The following is a 21,444-nucleotide window of genomic DNA, read 5'->3' on the forward strand; positions in this document are numbered from 1 at the left end:
GCATGTGAAAAAGCTGTCTAGCTAATGCTTCAAAATGTTCCCCAGAAACAAGTCAAAAAAAGATTCTTATTTGGACCCCTCACATCTTATCTTCCTGGGGTAATCTTGCTCGCAAAAAAAGACAATGTCGGCACTGGGAAATCACACAGAAGTTAAGATTGGAAGATTAACTGAATTTGAGAAGGAAGGCATAGTTTCAGTGCTTGAGCACAGTAAAGACTGCAGCCCAGAGAATAGCTGCAACTGAGCCTGTGTGTCTTTCTCTTCTTCCTTGGTAACAAAATACTGCACATGTATAGAAAGATTTTACATGTCTCAAGTTATTCATTCATATTTTGTTCTGGGGATAGGTTCTTTAAAACAATTATTTCTTACTGATTTGGAAGGGATGGAGTTGATGATCTGCTGTTAGTTGAAATAATAGCTGGTTTACATTATCTTTATTGTAATGGTCTTTGGAGAACCCATTAGATTATTTGTAGGTTATTTGTTAACAATAATTCAACCTGTGTTCTTGTTTTGCAGCTTCTTATTTTACCAGATTAATGAAACTATTAAGCTCTCCTACTTGGTATTTAATATCCTTAAGAAGTCATTTCTAAGGCTACTGATTGTTTCCAGAATTCAGGATTGCTTAGATTTTAAGTCAATTCATAAATGATCATAATAAATAAAACAAAACTTTGTTTTGTGTTTACTAAACTATATGGTTTCCTTCAGAAATGTAGGCAAACATGTTTTGAACCTTATTTTGCAGTGTCAGTTTTGTACATTGTGGAGATGGGAATGCCTCCTTGTAACGTAAAAAGCATATCACTGTTGAAGTGCTGTGAAGTTTTGTGCAGCATTAGTGAATTTCTGTAAGCCATTAATGGACATTTTATAAGGAGTTTATGAATCACAGCATTTCATCAAGGCAACACAATCGGCTTGTGTTTATAAAACATACTTTGAAGCTGATGTGTCTGCTTAGAAACACAGGTGTTGTGTGTACTTTTAAAAGTGGTAAGCATTGTGCAAGTGGCTGCATATACCTTCTTCTTCTACCCCCCAATCTTTCTCTGTTGCAGATTTGAGGTACAGAATTCATTTCCAATCCAAGTGACAAAACATGCGATAAGGAGGAATTTTTCTCTCTGAAGTTACTTATGGTTTCCATCTGCAATTTCAGTGTTTTTAGAATTCCATGTAAAGAGCCATGAACACATTACTTGATTTAGTTATGATTTCACATTGGATGAGATCAGGAGTTTTAGTTTTGCTTTTCCTGAAAGTGAATTTTTAAGCCACAGTTGTGCATTTAAAGTTGTAATCAGCAACTTGAAGGAAGACAGCACTATTATGTTTAAGAAAAAAACCCCAAACCTAGTAGTGTAAAAAAAAAAAAAAACAACCAACAAAACAACCCCAATAGAATTATTTTGTTATGAGTGATTCATAATCTGGTCTGAGCAATCTGTTACTTTCAAAGCTTTTAATTGCACAAAGGAAAGGCCAGGCTACTGTACGCTTAGTGTTCTAGTGAAGGTGGTATTAATTATTTTGTACTTGAAATGCATCTTCTCCAGATGGTCTGGAATAGCTTCTGAAAAGTTAATTTTTGGTGCATGTCTTGTGTCAGATTTCTGGCATCTTACCGTAGGAATATCAAAAGGAATTCACATCCTTTAAAAACTTAGAAAGTATTGAACAGCGAAGGCAAGTAGGAAATTCAGCGGTTTGTAGAATTATCTTGTAAGTGTAGAAGAACTGGAGAATCTGTTAAATGAATAAAATTTGTCCCCTGTTGTAGTGGAATATTAACCTAAAATGCCAGAGATAACAGAGGGAGATATGATGCCTTTATTGCACTTTGCTATTGCAGTATTGCCAGGAAGTTACTTTAAAACTTTTGCAGATCTGTCACGGAGTTGTTGGTCTTTGTGTTGATGTTTACATTTCTTGCATAAGTATTGTGAGTAGACCAGTTGAGATAGTATTCATTTAGTCATTCTATCACCACACTCTACATGGGATTTTCTAATGTGTCTGATTGGTGAAATTCTGCTTAAATGCTTTTGAATATCCCATTTGCAAATCTTTTCTGTGTTCCTGCATTCTTAGTGACAAGAAATAAGAAACAAAACAGCATCCCTTTCACCCTGAAAGATTGAGGTATCTCTTAACACTAAACTGTTCTGAATGCTTCCATGAAGAAATGCTAACCAGGACAAAGCTCTCAGTTACATTGCATGTTTTCTGCGGTCTTTCCTTTGTTAGGAAAAGTATGCTGGAAAAAATAAATGACTCCTTGCTGTCCTAGGCTTTGTACCTGATATTTTGAAGGCTTCACTGAAAGCTAGCTCAGGTTGTAAATGGTACTGGGCTGTATACATGAACTTAGGACTGTGGAAACTGGCTTCCTGAAGATGCTGAGAAATACTGGTAAATGTCATGGAATTTCATGAGTTATCATTTCCTGCTGTGTCCTCAATGGGTTCATGTGTTTATCTGCAAGTTCAGTAGGACTTAACTAGCTAGTATCTGTAGGAAAGACCATGATGCTGTTACTCACAGAGTGACAGGCTTATTTTATGCAAGAAATAAAGCAATTTGTAGATATAATACCTTGAATCATGCCTCATATTTCCATTGTATTTTATAGTAATATTTGTTACGTTTTGCTTGAACTATTATTTAGCTATCTGTAGCATTCTTATGCTTTGGTATCACCAATAGTCATCAACCACCATCAACAATCCTACTTGTACATGTGTTGCCTGTTTTCAAAATGCATGTTTCGGTAATGAGAGTAGGGATTTGCTGTTTGTAGCTCATTTTTCATCATACAGGGAAAAAATGTAATTAAATCTTTTTTTCATAAGTAGTAGCTTGAAAAATGAACCATAGTATCAACTATATATAGGTAACTTGACAACCCATCACTGTGAAGAGTGTCCTCCCTGGACACTCCTGGAAAAAGGTTACTTTTATATTTAGCAAATTGAAAATAAGGATGAAGCAATAAAGCTAACACTGAAAAACTATTCTTTTACTTCTATATTCTATGTTCTTGTGCTCTATGTCTTCTTAAAGTCATGGCTTTAAATTGTCCTCTCTTGAGCAAATAGCACTGTAACGTATTTCTGCAGTGTAATGCTGCAGAACAGTCCAGGTTAATAAGAGGGACTGCCTCAGTCTTTGCTCATTTTGAGCTTTCCAGTCCTAGTAGGCATCTGTTGGGTCTGCAGAGTTCTAAGGCCAGGGACTTTTCTGTTTTTTTTTTGTATTCCTGTAGTACTTAAGTTTCTCAACAGAAGCAATGGTTTCACTGCCCGATCTCTGTGCGGTACAAGTCTGATCTGAATTAGACACTGGCATGCTGTTGTATCTGTGACAAATTAGCACACAGTTTGGAACTTGTGTCTGCATACTGCTATGGAAGCTCTGAAAGGACACCTGAAACCTGACCTGGCTTGAAACCAGTGCTATAGATAATGTTATGTACATTAAAGCTTTTCAGTACAAGCTAAATGTCAAAGAACAGGGCTTGGTGGTGGAATTAGATGTGTTATTTAAGTCCCCAGAGTGGTGTTGAATCAGTGTTTTGCAGAAGATGAAGCTGCATTTTTGGCCTTGTAGTAGTAGGGTGTGATCAGGTGTGATTCAGTAACTTGTTTAGCTACCACCTGACCTAGAATCCTTTCTTCTGTTTAATACTGCATGTATCCGTAATTAGAGCCCTTGTCCTAGCAGAGGTTGTTGCCTGGAAAATCCTTCCCTTATTCTTCCTAGAAGAGTCTGATTCTGCCACTTCCTCCATATATGGAATTGTTCTTTGATTTTGCTTGGCTTATTTCCAGAGTAATTTCCTAAGGAAGAAAAGATAAGGATGTAGAACTCATCAGGAAACTATAGGTATCTCAGCTCTAATATCAAATCCTTCTTCATTTCCCATTCTGAACATCCGAAAGGATGTGTGACCAGTCTGTTCATTTCACCACCTCATTACTATCAAATTTGTTGCCCACCAACTCTGTGAAAACATTCTGAGCCCAACTCTGGACTAACACAAAACTAATGTAGTATTTTGGGTTTTTGACAATAATTCAGCAGAATGACTGGTTTTGAAATAATTTGGCTGAGATCACTGCATCTGTAATCGCTGTAAACCAGTAAATTAAGAAACCCAAGGTCATTCTAAGGGGTTTCATGATTTAGTTTCATGGGGGGTTTTTTTGAACCAAATGTTTGTATTATGACATCAAGTCTTCATTCTGTCTTTATGCAGGTAGTTGCAATTGTTTGCAAGACAATGTATATCTGCACATATTCAGTTAATATAATCACAGGGATGTACACTTGTAATATTCCTCGTTACTGACTTCTGATTTCCCAGAAAATCTTGATTAGATTTGGCCTAGCACTAGTTAGTTTTTTTTAATGGATGAAGGAGGAAGAGGTTGCAGAGCAGAAGGAGGTGGATTAATGTGTTTAGTCTTTCAGCATACACTGAGACTAAAACTAAAATAAAAAAATACCACAGGAAAGCATTCATAATGTTCATCTTAATCTCTTCTCCTGTTTGCTTTATACAATCAAATTGTTGCATTTCTGCCCCTTGTTTGTGCAGCCTCTGAAATACTTTAATTATCTGTACCTTAAAATCTTTTCTGATGAGTAGGTTGTTGCAGTGTGGTTCTTCCTTGATTGGGCTTTTCCAACATAGCTCTCTTTCACAAGTTTCTCCTGGAAGTGGTAACACTTAATTTATCCTTTTATTGTACATGTCTGCCACTGCTATTGCTGTGCTATGTAGTTTACAGCTTCTCAGCTGTTAAAATTCAGACATGGGGTAATAGCAATACGCACGTAACAGCTGAGGCACTGGGCTTAGCTGATGTGCCTGAGGAGGTTCACAAAAGAAATATGAAATAGCCAGAGCCATGTTTCCACATTCACATAGTAGCTAATGACTTATCTTTTTCTCCTCAAATGAAATTGAAACTTTATGATTTGTGGTAATGTAATAATGACTATATTTTAATCATGCTGGACTCTGAATACTGTGGTTGTGCTGGACTGTGGGATTTAACTGGTTTTAGAATAATTTTTTCCTCTCCCATTTTTTCACCTTTAAAGGTTAAGAGAAGGAGGAATATCCAGGAAAGTATGGGCAAGTTCAGTAAACAGCTTAATCTGAAATGCACGACTGCTTAGTATTGGGATTTATAGATCTATTTCTATAGTTCTATAACACAGCCTAAGAATTTAGGCCTTGCTTGTTGAAGACTCTATGGAATCCTGATAATAATTTAAATGGTTTCCAAAATAATTAGTTGGGGTCTTCAAGCCTAATTTACCTGTAATCCAGAAACTTGTTATTGACCAGTGTGGTTTTATATTAAGCAAGTAGGAAGAACTTAGTTTTAGTATAAAAGTGTATCATAAGATATTTATGACATTCTTTACAATAATTATGTTTATGGATCAGTGTATATGTGTATGGATATACATTCTTATTAATAATGGAAGTAAAAAACTGTAAGTAAATACTGTGAAAAGTCTTATAGCCAGGGGTTTTAGAGTTATTTTTTCACATGTAACATTCAGAATCCAGGCTTAAGAAAGAGTGTTTACTCTTGAGCAGCTTCTGAATTTATTCTTGTAGCTCATTTGGCTTTTTAACCATAAAGTAGGTGTGCAGTTTTATTATGTGGGCTAATCATGAAATTGTTTGCATTCTTTGGTGGTTTCTGTAGCAAAATGGAAGTAAGCAAAAATAAATGTCACTATGCTTTAAGTATAGGAAATGTGCTTCCACATCCCAAGTTTTATATCCTGATCCTGTAGCTTCAGACTATTAGTTTCGAAACAAAACATTTCATTTGTTAGTCATTTTAAACTTTGAGTTTTATTTGCTCTGTCACACCACTCACCAAAAATCTGGCAACTCTCAAAATAAGTCTGGCACTTCAGATTGTGACAACATTTTATTCTGTATTTTTTCTCCAGGTTTGCAGAACCTCCTTGACCGTGGGTGAGATAGTTTTGGACCTCTTTGTGAAACATTTGTTGATGGTGCTAGTTTTTGAGGGAGGCAGTTGTACTTTGAACTAATAAGTAAATCAGGTGAATGTTTCATGCTTTCTTAAATTGGCCATTGTGGCTTCTAATGATTTTTTTTCTTTTTAAGTATATAAATGTAAACACTAAAATTCTTTGTCTGGAGACTTCATTGCTTGCCTGTTGCTAGACACTCATTCTTTTAAATTCAGGTTTCTCATCCCAAAACTGTGTCAGATTTATGTGAAGTAACCATATCCCTGCTAGGAAGTGCCATATGAGTTTTGGAGAATTTGAACACTAGAAATTAATTTTGTTCATGTGGTTCCTATCAGTTTACGTGATCTAAAATACGAAAGCCAACATACATTGGTATATAGCCATCATTCAAAGTTGTTAGTGTCCCCCTATTCTGATATGTGTTTTTTGAACACGACCTATTGCTGTAAAGTTTTTGTGAGGCATTGCCATTATTTGTTTGGTATATTCGTATCTTTCTTGAAAGACTGGAAATGATTTCTTAATTAAAATAATCTGCTTCTCTAGAAACACCCAAAAAACAATTTGAACTGAGACCAGAACACTTCTTAATCCTGTGTGCTGTGCTATTCAGAAAACATCTGCCAGATGGATTGCTTTCCATCTTATCTGTAGCACGTATTCAACATTCCTCCGCTTGTACTTGTTACCGGATGCTTTGGCCCAGTTGTGATCCCACTTGATGTATACTGGAATTATACATTCTCTTACTTTGGATGATGTTAACTAAGATGTGATGCAGATAATAATCAATACCTTCAGTCAACCTTTCTTGACTTTTTGGATCTTAACTGCTTTGTAAACAAAGGTTAGATCATTCCTTCTTTATTTGTTTCCCTATTTTTTTTCTTGTTTCATGGTGAACACATACATTTTAAGTCTCTCTGGTTTTAATTGTGGCATAAAAATTACAACCACTGTTGATTCTCACTTGTAGGGAGCAAGTAGAACGTATGGAAGAGATTATGAATATTGAACTCCTATTTGAGCCATAATGTCAGAAGGTTTGGTTTAAAGATTGGTTTGTGGCTGTTGCAATGGCAAACAGTAGGGCTGAAAATCACTGCAGTAACTTTCTGCAGAGCACACCAACTGTTTGTAGATGCAGCTTCACTTCGGTTTGTGTCAAGTTCAAAATGTGCAGGTCTGAATGAACTTATCTGTTCATAATTTGTTACTGGGGAGATGAGCTATAATGTTTCCTGATGTTCCTGCAAGAATAAATTAATCCCTAACAGTTTGGTAGTATCTCATTATCTAGTTTGAGGCATTTTATGAATGTAGAGCTTTTTTTGCATGAGGCGTTCATCATTTTAATAAATACCAAAGTGAAATATTTGCTTAAAACCAGTGATTTCTAAAGTTAGTAAAAAAGGATATAAGGAAACTTACTTTTGAAGTGTTTTTTTTCATTGTTTTTTATTTACTTTTTACAGTGACTTGTAGAGCATATAGTTGTCTACCCCAATGAATGGGTTACCCAGGGGCCTGTTTTATTGTTGTAGTTTAAGCCCAGCGCTGATAAGAATGTAACTCCCACGGGTTGAGGTAAGAACAGTCCAGTAACTAAGGTATAACACAAACCCACTACTGCTACCACCAATAATAATAATGATAAGGGAAATAACAGGAGAATACAACTGGTCACCACTGGCCGACTGATACCCAGCTTGACCCAAGCAGTGATCTAGCCTTTCCAGGTAACTGCCCCCAGTTTATATACTGGGCATGACATGCTGTGGTATGGAATACCTCTTTGGCTAGTTAGGGTCAGGTGTCCTGTCTCTACTTTCTCCTGGCTTCCCCTCCTCCCTGGCAGAGCATGAGACTCACAAAGTCCTTGGTCAGACTAAACATGACTGAGCAACAACTAAAAACATCAGTGTTATCAGCGCTGTTCCCAGGCCGAAAGTCAAACCCTCAGCACTGCGCCATCTACTAAGAAGGAGAAAAGTGACTGCTACTGCTGAACCCAGGACAGGTATTTGCATGCTTGGGGTTTTTAAAGACCCAGCTAGGCCTGACCAAGTCTTGATGGTAGCTGTAACCGGAATAAGAGGTTGTCCCAGAGTTACTCCAGAGGTCCTATCCAAAAAAACGTTGCTGTGATGATTTGTTGTACTGTTTTCTTTGTGTGTTTTCCAGTTTTTGGGTCATTTGAGATTATACTGGCCTAGAAACTTCGTGTTGGAGACCATTTTCTACACAACACCCTGCAAATATTTGCCTGTTGTTTAAACATCTTAGGTTTATGTTCTATAGTACTTTCAAACTACCTCATGTTTTTACTGTTTTCTTGTGTTTAGTTGTGTATTTTTCATTAAGGCAGATGTTTTGATGAACCTGCCTTCTGGTAATTAGTAGTAGATTTAACTTCTTTTAGAGTTTCTGAAGGCAGCTGTTTCTTAAGCCTGAGTCTTTGTTTAGTTGTATGAGCTGATTAATTTATGTTGGAAAAATGTTCATCATTTTTCATTTCTGTTGGCTTCAGACCAATTTCTGAGATATTTATGGAAATTCAGCAAACTGTTTGAATGAATTTACTCCATGCTAACCAATTTTTCTATCTCTCCATCCCCTCAAAACTGCCTCTCTGATTTTTTATTTTTTGAAGAATAATAAGATAATTAATGTATCTTGGAGAGAGCAGGGGGAGAAATGAGCCGATGTTTTTCCTTCTGCAAAGGGAGAATATTAAGAAGAGGAAGATACTGTTGGACGTTTCTTTGTCTAAGTTAATACAGAGTTTTCATGTTGGATGTAAGTTTATGAATGACCTTACCGTTTTCTTAGATGGCCTTAAGTATGCATATGCTTTGTATAGTAAACAGGAGTGACATGTAAATTTAAGCTGGAAGTTCTGCTATTTGTCCAGCAGCCAGCTGTTCAAAACTGCTTGCTATGGAAGGGCTAAATGAAATAATGTCTTTGTTTCCTACTGTTCTTTACATGTAAGGCCTAGGGGACTGGACTACAGTTCTGGGCTAGTGCCCCCAGTTTCATTAACTTTTTTTTTTCCATTTAAATCCTGGTCTCTGTTTCAAAGGTGGTTGAAGGGATTTACGGATTTTCCTGGCTGTTTGCTTTCATAAAGTACGTAAAAAATAATACAAGAGGCCATCCAGTAGAAAGCTATTTAAGACACAAGTAAAAGGAGCTTTTTGTTATTAGAACCATTGCGTAGGCAACAAGTGCCAATTGTATTTATTCATTGTCTTGGAAACTAAAGTTTTGCCTCTGCTTTGGATTTCAGGAAGATACTTAACCTGTGACAAGTTAATACTTGATAAGCTTGAATACTTACAATATCAGTAAGGAAAGACTCTCTTTTGTCCAAGCCATGTATGCTTGTAGTGAAGAGCTGTGGGAGCTTTTCAGTAGTGTTTCTGAAGTTACCTTACATTCTATTAGCCAGAATTAAAGTATTTTCTATTGTTAGGCAGCTTTCTGAATTGATATATCCAGATTGTTTCTAATTGTTATTTAATACTTCTTGTGCAAATCTTCTAGGAATGTATTTAATTGTGAATCAGCGCTGTGTAGCACTGTGTTATGTGAAAGGTATTTCCCCTTATGCATACTCCTTCAGAAACACATTAAAATGTTGACATTTTATTATATTTCCTTTTTATAAGCTATATAAAACATTAATGTTTGCATGCTTCATGTTTTTGACCTGTCATGAAAATTTTCTGTTTATGGTGAGATTGTTTAACTTCGCAATCTTTCTGTCATAACATGTGCAGTGAAATCGCATTTGCTTGTAATGGACAATTATTGCGATGAAGTATGATCCAGATGATCACACCATTATTTTTATTTATTAAAAGGAAAAAAGTAGGTGTTCTTTGTTCATTCCATTGGTTTGTCTTCCACTGAAGTATAATTACCTTGTGCTGATTATAGTCGGCTTGTGCTTTACCTGATTTGGAAGGGTTTGAATGGGTGTTTTACTGACAACAATAAAAAGGAGCAGTTTGAACAGGAGTATTCTCCAAGTTGCCCTGATTCTATTAGTGTGGGTAAACAGTGTGTCTGCTGCCTCTCTAAAAGTAGCAGGAGTACCAATGGGCCATCTTTGTGAACACATTTGTTATGAAGCCTGGTTGTTTAGGGTTTGTTTGTTGTTTTTTTTTTTTTGTCATAATAGTAAATGCCAAGGTTGCTTAGCAAGTGGTCTGGTTCTATATAGTTACAGTGCTCTTGAAAGCTGAGAATGCTGAGGTTTCGGTTCTGACCCAAATTAGTTATCCAGAGAATCACAGACATATCAAAAGACTGCTTGGTAACTGTACCTGGCTGTGGTATGCTACCTGCAAAACTGCACAGCTTGCATTCAATAACAGGAACTTAATTATGGCTAAAGGGCTGTCATCTCAGACACTTGTGCCTTACTCATTTTGTGCTTGTAGTATGAGAAAGCACTGGAGGGAAAAGACTAAGGAAAGAGAAATGCAACTTTAAAAAAAAACAAAAACAATGCAAACCTGTCATATCTACTTTTAATTGAAGTTTATTTATTATTGAATGCAGTTCTGCAGGTTATACAAACTTTAATGCTGATCATCAGCATTTACAGTGGCAGACTGGTAACCTGGCAGAAACAGATACTGACCTTCAGCATCAGACATTAAAAGAGTACTTACTCGAAGCTGGTGACTCACTTCAAAACTGCATAGAAGAGCATCCTAGTTAGCTAGATATTCAAGGGAATTAATTGTGTTTACTGTCTAAACTGCAGTTCATTTTGATTCCCTCCCACACCAACTTTGCTAAGAAAGTTAATTAGAAAAAAAAAGGAAGGAAAACAGTTAAGTGATGAAGCAGCTACTATGACTGAATTAAAATTTTACAATGGTGTCATGTAATTTGTCTTACCTGTGAACTCTTGAACGGTTTGGGGCTTTTTTCCAGCTCTTTTAACTAGCATAAATGATGTGAATATCAAAGATGCTCATTTAATACAGTAAAATTAATTGAATTGGATGAAATTTTCATAAATTTCAGATTTAACGGGCTCAAGCTATAAGTGCTGTGATAACTGCAGTGTAGGTCAGGCAAACTACGGATCTGTAGCCTGGATTTTTCCATGTGCCTTTGTTTGGAAGTCATATCCAGCCACTGTGAAATGATGTGGTTATTTGCATATTAAAATGTTAACGAATTATGACTCAGTCATCAAACACTTTGCAGTGTGGGATTTAATTCTTGTAATGACTCAAATGCAAGATGAAATTTCAAGGATAAAATTCCTTTTCATCAGGGTAAGTGTTTTGGAGGGATTCCTGCAGCCATGCGTCTTTGTACTGTAAACAGACACGACATGTCACGTTAAGCGGAAAGTACTGCTCTTCATCCAGCAGCCAGCTGTTGATTGCTTGATACGTAAGGGCCAAATGAAGCGTGTCTGTCTTTTAAGCCAGCTTTTCCTGTTTCTGAATTGTTAGCTAAGGCTGTCTCTTATTGATAAGCAAATTAGAGACAAGAATAGTCCAAATTGTTAATATATCTAATATTTAAAATTGGTTTGGTTATTTAGAAGCTGTGGTTGGTATTAATGAGATCATATATATATATATATATATATATATATACACATCTCTCAGAAGGTGTCTTTTGGTCTTCAACTACTTGTGATTCACTACTTATTACTACACAGAGGCACTTAGCTCTTACCTTTTGCTTTGCTATCAGTTATAGATACTCAGCATAAGGAGCTCAGAAAGGGAAAGCTGTGTGTGAAAAGGTTGCCTTATAACTGCTGAGAGCTGATCCCCTGGAGGCAAGATCCTGCTGAGCAGTTGTGAATGTGAATGGCAGGGGCTTCTGGCCCTTATTCTGACCTCAGCAAGAGGCCTGCCTCTGGTTCCTGCTGGGGAAGGAGCTCTCCTGTTTCTTCTCTTATCAACCTACTCCTAACTGTTCTTTCTGCTCTTAACAACCACACTTAGCCTCTGATGAGCACTGAATTCAGCAGAAATTAGCTGTTCCTGTTTCGCAGCAAGGCAATAGCTGTCAATCAACATATTAAGCTTGTGAGAAGTAAAGAAACCATTTGATTCTTGTTTCCTTGTCAGGCAGTGACATCTTCGTCTGAAGATGAAGCCAGCCCCTACCTCACAAGCCTGAATGTTGCTGAGATTTAGCATAATATTGTGCATAGGTAAACAAGCGCTTTAAGAGTTAGAGGCCTTTTCCACATCTAGTCCAGTAAGGTCAGTTATGAGGTCCTGCAGCTGCTTATGAATTCTGAATAGAATCATAGAATCAACCAGGTTGGAAAAGACCTGTAAGATACATTGACTGCTCTTTGTGGCATCATTACCCTAAAGAAGTGAAGGCAAGGGAGAAAGCTGAATCAAAAAAGGCAGGGGAAAAAAGAGAAAGCAGTGCAGGAGAGGTGATGAATGAATAAATGTTAGAAGTGAAAGAAAGGGTAAATGCAATTTTTATCTCACAATTGTCATGACATATTTGATATATTCCTTGAAATTGCCTGCTTTCATTTTAAAACAAAACAGTTCCCTAATCTTTGGGATTCTGGAAAAATAGCTTGAAAATGTGAAGCTCAAGGGCTTCTGAATGAAAAAGACTATGAACAGACATTGTCAGCTGAAATGTATAGTAGCTCAGAATTTTGGAACTAAGCTAGCTTTTTAGGAAAGGTGCTGAAATACAATTTTTCTAAAGATTGCTGTTGGCAATCTTATAACGTGAAAAACTTAGTAGAGCATGACTCTAATATACATACCAGTGTGGCTAACACTCATTAATTTGAGTACATATAGAGGCTTCATAATTTAGTGCAAAAATGGTAAAAAATCAGGTAAATACTAGATAAAATGTGTAAAAATAATTCTAGCTGTTTGTGTCTGGATTGCTTTTTGTTGAATATTCAGAAGAAGGGGTGTGAAGACGAGTAATTGGAAGAAACCCAAAACCATTTATAAGTAGAACATAGTTACATTCAGGAGAGTCTAGCATTAATTTTAATTTCTTTTTACTGACATCTGTTGATTTTATTTTTTTTTTTTTTAAAGGGTGGTTTATTCTTTTGTTGCTTAAAATCCTCAAATACGAAAAAGGAAGCAGGCCAAATTCCAGCTTAGGTTATCAAAGGTCAGTTTTCATAGCTGTCTGACCTTTTTAGACTACACCAGATAGTGTATGTGGGATGAAGGTTTTTCTATGCCTGAAGCGATGAAGCTATTTTGCAAAGCTTGCCTTAATAAAGAGCAGATTGGTTAGTAAGACTAGGAGGAACTCCTATCTAAAAACGCAATAAAACACTCATTCAGTTGTCTTTCCTGTCCTTTTTTATTTTTGTCCTATATCTATATATTTTAAACCATGCATCTTAGCTATCTCTTCTGCTACTCCCTTGACTGTAGCTGAAGTTTGATCATAAAAGCATTTATATAGTAAAAATGATGTGTACTCTTGAGGTTTTCTTTTCTGGCCGTATCTGTTGACTAGAAGTGCATGATATGCATTCTCCAGAAGGATAGTTTATGGGCTTGTGATGTTTGGGTTTTGGTATTTCTGTTTGGGTTTTTGTTCCTGTCCCATGTCCTCTCCCAGCCCCCTGAATGCTAAGATGTTATTTTACATGTGTGCACATTAGTAATTTCATGGTGCTGTTAGATCTATTAGGTTTGCAGGAACATTCAAGTATGCAAAGTCTGGTCTTTGCAGAGTGAAGACTGGTGTATTGCGAAGTGCAGAACAGCTATTCCCAGCTGTATTGAGGCTCTGGGCACCAAATGTTGGCTTTTGTGAATCCATTTGTTAGTCCCATCCTTCTCAGAGGTTAAAAAGTTAAAAAACAGAATACCCCAAACCAACATAGCTTTCCTGAAAATCTAAATCTTGTTACGATGAACTGGAAAAGTTAAGACAGAAAGTAACTATGAAAACATCCAGTGGTCTTGTAGGAAGAGGTAAATGGACTCTGTGCCAAGACAACTTACTGGCAATTTTCTTCATTTAGTAGAGGTTGTTGCTTCTAGTAGTATATATAGCTAGCAAATGTGTTACCTCCTTTAAAAATTAAGCATTTACATGCCCTTTTGCCAATAATTAAAGGCTTGTGGGGTGTTTCCAGACCTCATAGTTCCTGAATATGTTTTGATAAGCATCCACTCAGGGGAGAAAAAAAAAACCACAAACAAAAGAGGCAAACAAAAAAAATCAAACAAAATAATAAAAAACCCCTAACTCCTTCATCTGAACTGTTTGGCTAAATGTTGCTGCTGATTATGTCTATTCAAAAAACTGCACTCTGGGCAATCCAGGGTATCTTTCTGTCTGCTTCAAACAGGCATATTATAAAAGAAGTGATTTTGTAGATGGTTAGTAGCAAAAATAGAAGAAAATGAGTTTTTCTCCATTGCAGCCTGATCTGTAAAACAGTGTTTTCCTTGAATCTTTAGCTCATGCTTTTGTTCTCTAAGAGTGAATTGAGAGAGAGCTTAATAATGGAAGGAGGTGAGATGTAGAGAACAGCAATGAAAGTACAGTTCTTCAGTTAAATCCAGTGTTGCTGGGTTTTATTACTCACTTGCTCCATTTTGCTTATGTCTGTGTAAAGAAGGATATTTCGTGATAGGATTAATGCATTAAAATTCTGATGCAGAAGGAAATATTTACACAGTCGTACAATCAGAACTAGATTTTTTTAATTATTATTTTTTTATATTTGACCCAACTTTGTTCCTTTTGAAATTAAATCAGATGGAAAACTTTTAAGAGGAGATCTAGTTAAATCAATGCAGGAAGTCCAAGTTGAGAAGAAATGGAGCACTGGCATTTTTCTAGTGTACCTGTATTATATTAGCTAATGTTGAATATCTACATTGTTTTTTCTTAAAATACTTTTCTATACAAACATGTACTTATATATGTATGTATATATATACATATCTCTGTATATCTCTCTATATACATTTTATAGATGTATACATGCATATATATACATCTAGATATATAAAAATATGTATGCATTTTCATATTCAGTGTGTGGTAAGAAAGTTTAGAATAGCAATTTCCAGAAGTAAAGGAAAAGCAAATGAGTAAATAGTAGTACCGAGATATGTAATCTTGTAGCCAATTGAATGAATGTTTTAACCTCTGTAAAGAAACATGACAATTTAAATGGAATAGAATGGGCTCCTGTTTCTCTGAGAATGAAAATGATGGATTGTCTTGAGTTACATGTGTAGGAGAGTTAGGGTGTGATTGCTCACCATAGGTGCTGTTCTGCTTTACTTATGTTTTCTATTGAGAATTGTTCAGTGAACTCACCTGAAAGCTCTTTTTTGTACATTAGGATTCTTTTTATATTATATCCGGAACTGGGGAAAAGGATGGTTAATGTTGTTCCTTGGTGATACAAGGAGTAGAGCTTATCTTGTAGTCTGATTTTTCATAGGAATTTATGCCTGGCTAAATAGAGGAAGTGATTTATACTTTGAGGGCTTCAGTCATGGCCATATGCATAAGAAAGCCTACAGTAATTTTTATAAGCAATCTTTGTAAGTCCAGAACAATTCTGTTCTGTCCTAAAATGCTGTTTTGTTTTCTGGGACAGCATCACAGTGTCTAGAGAAAGCTGAGGAGGAAGCTGAAATGTGTGTATGCCATGTAAATATGGAGTACAGCACTAGGGCATACTAGGATCAGCACTGAGACATACTTCATGAGCACCTTACAAAGAAACAAGCTGAGGATCCCTAAAATGTAGTAGTAGAGACAAAGAAATAGTAGACAAAGTAGTAGCAGAGACAAAGAAATTTGAGTTTAACACTGCACTAACAGGGGTTTTACCACTCAAAGAGCCAGTTGCCATCATCTTACATAACTCCACCATTTTGCCTTCACTTGTAGATACATTCCTTGAAAACACTTGAGCATTTAGTTCTTCCAGTATGGAGATCTCTGGCCCCTCTATCTTTATATCACATTACAACTCTTTCAGATTGTCTGCGGAGCCACCTGCAAGCTGCCTTTTGGGTGTATATATGTATTTTAGGATGAAGGTCTTGGAAAGGCAACAATATCAGAAGAAAGAAATATGGGGGGGGGAGGTTTGGTGTAGTTTTCTTTGCAATAAATTGTAAGTTGTAGTGTTCTATGTAAGTTGAATGCTCTATGATTTCCAGCATAGAGCGTTGGCTGCAGAAATACTTAATACTTTGTGATGCTTAAAAGGAGGTCTTTTTTGTTTCTGATGGTTCTGTTCCCTGGCTTCCCAGAGTGTCAGATTCTTAGTCTTCACACATTGCTGTAGGTAGAACAACCCAGAAATATCTCCTCAATATGATGAAAATGCTAACGAAATAGCTGCTTAAAATTCTTTGAAGCTGTTCTGGGTTAAATGTTTCCATTTTTTTTATTAGGGTGATTTGGAATATTCACCTCTTGTGAAATTATATTAAATTTTAAAGGGAGCTGATGTGGTGGAATATGAAAAACAGTGCCTTTTTTTTTCTTTTTAATAATTTGTCTGATGTTTTCTTTGTCTTTCTCAATTCCAGCAGATTCAGTATCCCACATTACAAAAAAGACTTTTATGACCAAATTCAGCAGAGTTTGCATTTGTTTTTCAGCCTTGATTCATATCTATTTCATATCTTCATAAGTTCATAAAATTTGATTTTAACATGTCAAATAATTTAGCATTGGACTGGACCAGACTTCATATTTTTGGGTGGACTCTAATTTATTTTTCACATTTAGATGTAGCTTTAATATAAATGTTAGCAAAGGAAAGAGAGTTCTCAAGATGAAAAAGCAAGATTATTGCTTTGTCCTGTGTGTCAATGTAAAATAGTAAAAACAAATACCCCAAATCCATTTTCAAATGTAGCTTCTGCTGAGAGCTTTTGAATGCTGCGTTCATGTCAGAGCTCAAAGTGTGACTCTTAGACTTTATGCACTTAGTGAAGGAGTACATTCTTTGTAAATAAGAGGCAGACTTCCAGTGACAGATACATTTTAGTCCAGCATCAGTGGTAACAGCCAGACTGAATTATTTCACAAAGCTATGCAACAATAAGGGAGTTGGACATAAAGAAAGCAATTTCTACTAAGCCCGACAAGTGGAGGCCAAGGTCAGTGTCATTCTACAGTCTAGACTGCTGTGAGGAATCGGGGACATTTTGCAGTGTTCATCTTTTTACAGCTACTCTGGAGTAAGAGCCTGTTTTATTACTGAAACCATACTCAAAGCAATACAAGTTTTTGCTTTTAAATGGGCAGATGTTTATGAATTAGAGGATACTCAGGCCTCAGTGACAGGATGTGGTCAGTTCACAGTTCCATTCTTGGGAAGGAGAGGAAGGGAGACAGGTCAGTGCAGTGAAGAGGGGGAGGTGGAAAGTGGCCCCAGACTGGAGAAGGCGAGGGCAGGTCTCCAGTTTTCAGCACTGGCTCACACAGGTTGAATTAAAGTATCTGAAGTTGAAGAAGAATATTGTTCAAGTAACCAAGGTGATCACTGAACTACAGCAAAGTTATTGTCCTTGCTAATTACATTTATTGCAAGATTTGACAGAATTCTATATAAGAAAGTATTACCTTTGTGACTAAATGCCAGCTGAGCTGGCATCCTTCATCTGTTTCAATTCTGCTTTTTCTACCAGTTGTATGGGAACCACTGCACAGCTGTGTTAATCTGATGAGTACTATACGTAAAAAGAAAAACCCCACCTATAATGCAAACCCACAACAACCACCCCCAAAACAGAGAAGCAAGCAACCCCTCTACCCTCCAGCAGGTATCAAAAATAGTGTGGCAGGAGATAACGTCATCAAGGTGAAGGAGATAAAAGATGAGTGTTAAGAAATAATTGGAGTATGCCGAATTATCACAAGGAACTACCAGAAAAAAACCAACCAACCAAACTTGTTTTCAGAAAAACTTGTTCAGCTTAGTATAAAATAATAAAACTGTCACTTTTGCTTTATAGTTATTTCATCTTTTTGCAGTACTAACTCTTCTTAATCAATATAGCTATAAATATACCCTACCTGAATTTCCATGGAAAGTAGACTCACTTTATTGTTTGAATTAGTTAGTTGAGGCTTATGGAAAACCTAGTAGAAAGATACTTGTGCTAAAATAGTACAAGCTCCATATAGCAGAACAGGTGAATGCATGTATTATGTGTTACATGTTTTGGTAGTGGTGCATTCAGACATACTTTGCTATGACTTAAAAGTTCAATAGGGTTAAAGTCTTACAGGTGATACTTGGGGTTTGCTTATTTAAGGAAACTTTAATGACTTTTCGTATTTAACTTGAGGTATACGGAAGTATTATTTGAGGACTAAACAATCGTATGAGCTTGAACACTGGCAAAAGGTAATATAAAAATAAAGGGCTTTTTGCCTTCTGAAAAGTTTCTTTGTGCCAAAATGAAGACCTCGAAGTGCTACAGAGGCTCTGTTTGACAAGAGCTGAATTAACAGTAATGTTGGATTTGTGAAGACAAAATATTTTTGTATGACCGTTAATTCAGAATGAAAATGAATCTTTCTGGACTGTATGGCAATCTGTCAGTTGGGTTCCTAAGAAGGGAGCAAACCATTTGATGTGGGCCTTTTAGAGTATTGTAGGAAGAGGTCACATTCATCAAGGTTTCGTCTTGTAGGGCAAAATGTCAAGCTACTTTCTCCCTCATTGTCCTTGAAGACCACAGTTGGCGTTATTGATCATCACAGGGCTTAGAAATGCAAGATGAGTTGTAGCATTTTTAAATGCAGAATTTTTAGTTGTATTTATTGCCTGTTGCTCTCATGAAGGACTAGTTAGCCCTGCTAACTAACACTCTCTACAGGCTGCACCACAGCTTGCTGTGATTCTGCAATTCTAGCTACCAAGCTCAAAATACAGAGGTAAAGCAGACAAAAGACATACTGACTCCAGCCTGGTTTTCTCAGGAGAATGGCTCAGAGCATTTCTGCTAATTCCTGTTGAGGGGCAGGAATTGGAAACAAAATTGTCTACCTGGTCCCTCTCATAATTAGGAAAATGGAAGTTGAAATTGGATATAAAAGAACAATACAAAAGCTAGCAGGGGAAAAAAAGCTTTTACAACAAATCCCATTAAATTAATTGTGGCTGTTACATGAGCTTGGGAAGCCTTGCAACTTCATACTGTGAATGAGCTTTAAATATTTTTATTGTTTTCAACAAAGACAAAACTTATGAAGGCTGAAATTTGTTGTTGGTTGGTTGTTTTTGTTATTTATATTTTTAAGATAATGCTGTGAGAACCAACCCCTGTTAAAAATGAGTTACAGTATAAATGAAGCCACCTAAGTTTATTTGGCAGATTTTATTGTCCATTTTGGACAACAGAGCTCACCTTTTAACTTCACAGTGTATGTCTAACTAAGGGATTCTGTGTGCTTTGGCTGACTTGAGATTAAAAGGGCAAGTTCATGCTGAATGTTAATATAAAAAACTCTGTTTATGCTTTTATCATGCTTTCAGAAACCCTGTTCTGCTTTTAGCTGAACCTAAAATTTTGTCCAGTACTGATCAGGAGTTATGTACGCAGAGAACATCCTGTTTTAGTACAGGATTTTCTAGGTATTAATATTACAATACCTGTTTACCTAACAAATTGGAGGTTTGGCCCCACAAGCTGAATTTCTGGCTCAAACACTATGATAGCACATGGTTTTGTACATGCTGGAATGTTGCATCTTGCATTGACTACAATTAGAAGTGTAGGTGTTGAGAATGTTTAGACATGAATCAAATAGAAGCATGAAAATTAGAGGTGAGCTGTGGAGCACTTCAGATAGATATTTGGCACACAAGGAATGAGGTTTTTACAGCATAGTCTTTCCTAAAAGGTTTTTCCAAGGATCCACTCATGTGAAAGAGATAATTCCTTAAAACATATTTAATATTTTATATCAAGTGGTGAAGGATTCGTATCCACAGTCCTTATATACATTTTTGTCATTAGAAAGCTTAATTTTCTGAGTCTGTTCTTTATGGTAACTTTCACAAAGTGTAAAAAATGTTTGAAATGGAACAGTGATTTTATTTTTATAAAATGTACACTCTTATACTTACAAAGTTGCTAAGAAGTGAGGAGCTTGTGTTCCGTCTCTTAATTCCCATTAGATAGTAGTACACATTTTAAGATGTCATTGTGCAGTTACCTAGGAATATTTTTTGTCATTACTCTTTTTTAATTATTGTGCAGTAACTGTGCACAGAATGAACTCTGCCCTGCTTCCTTTGTCTTCTGTTGTCAGTTTTTCTCTTTTCCCTGAGTATATTCTCTCTTTTCCAGTATAGAACGTAATATCTTGAAAAGTTACTGTTTTTTCTTACTCAACCCAGAGCAATGTAGTGATAATGTTATCTGATGAGTTTGTTGAATTTGATGGATTATGTGTAAAGTGAAATGTTATTTACAGTAAAATACAATACCAAAGAATGTATTTTCAGGGTAGGGATTTAAACAATAAACTGTATAATAAATGCAGTTGATGATGATAATAATTGAACTGCTTTTGTAGTAACCAGAAAACTTCACTGATTTGTGGGCTTTATTCTAAACTAATCCTCAGTACTGGGAAAAAATGTATTTTTAATAGGCCAAAATTAATTAGTTTAATACAAAACTAGAGAGTGCCCATACTCAACTATAATGTGATGCTCCAAGTAGGAAATATGTTCATATTTCCAAAAACATTAGGATTGTTTGGTACACCTAAACCTCCTCCTTCATGAAAACTCATTCAAGAGAATTGTTTCAGTACTTTTTTCCAATTGTAAAGATGAGCTCCTGAATATTTTTACTGTCAATATCTGTATCAAACTCTGCTTTCTGAACGAACAAGGAGTATTAAATAGGTCTGTCAGCATTCTGTTAGCCCCACTGAGACAAAATGTGTCTTTACAAATATGTGAGTGCTGACTAAACAGATTTGTTGTATATGAAGCACATTTGGAAGAAATCAATAGTTTTTCCATTTGTGGTTGTGTTACAGATGCGATGAAAAGCCACACTTTGCTATGTAGGAGTAGTACCTTGTACACACAGTAATTAAAACAAACAAAACTGCTTATTACAAAAAGTGAAAATTGACAGGAGAAGGAGTAGAACTTTAAAAACCCAAGATGCTTAAGGGCAGTGTATAGGTAAAGTAAATAGGAATTTATTCTGGCACCCTTACTGTGAATGTGCTTGAGCTCTGTTTCCGAGCATGATTCACAGGTTTGGAACATAATCAGGCTAGAGCTTACACTGATTTGATTACTTTATATGAAACTTATATGCGTATGTTCATAAGGGTACATTAAAGCAACAACTAGAAAGTAAATTCTTAAAT

At 36.1% G+C, this 21,444-nt stretch overlaps 1 protein-coding gene across 1 annotated transcript in view; it reads left to right on the forward strand.

Moving 5' to 3' along the window:
- The window catches only part of GSTCD (glutathione S-transferase C-terminal domain containing), a 57,718-nt gene that overhangs the window by 23,882 nt on the left and 12,392 nt on the right, over positions 1-21,444 (forward strand). The gene's annotated exons all lie outside the window — the stretch shown is intronic.

Source organism: Pezoporus flaviventris, unplaced genomic scaffold (assembly GCF_033815535.1).
Source record: "Pezoporus flaviventris isolate CSIRO_AGI_PZ_B2104156 unplaced genomic scaffold, CSIRO_AGI_Pfla_v1 ptg000002l, whole genome shotgun sequence".
NCBI lineage: Eukaryota > Metazoa > Chordata > Aves > Psittaciformes > Psittacidae > Pezoporus > Pezoporus flaviventris.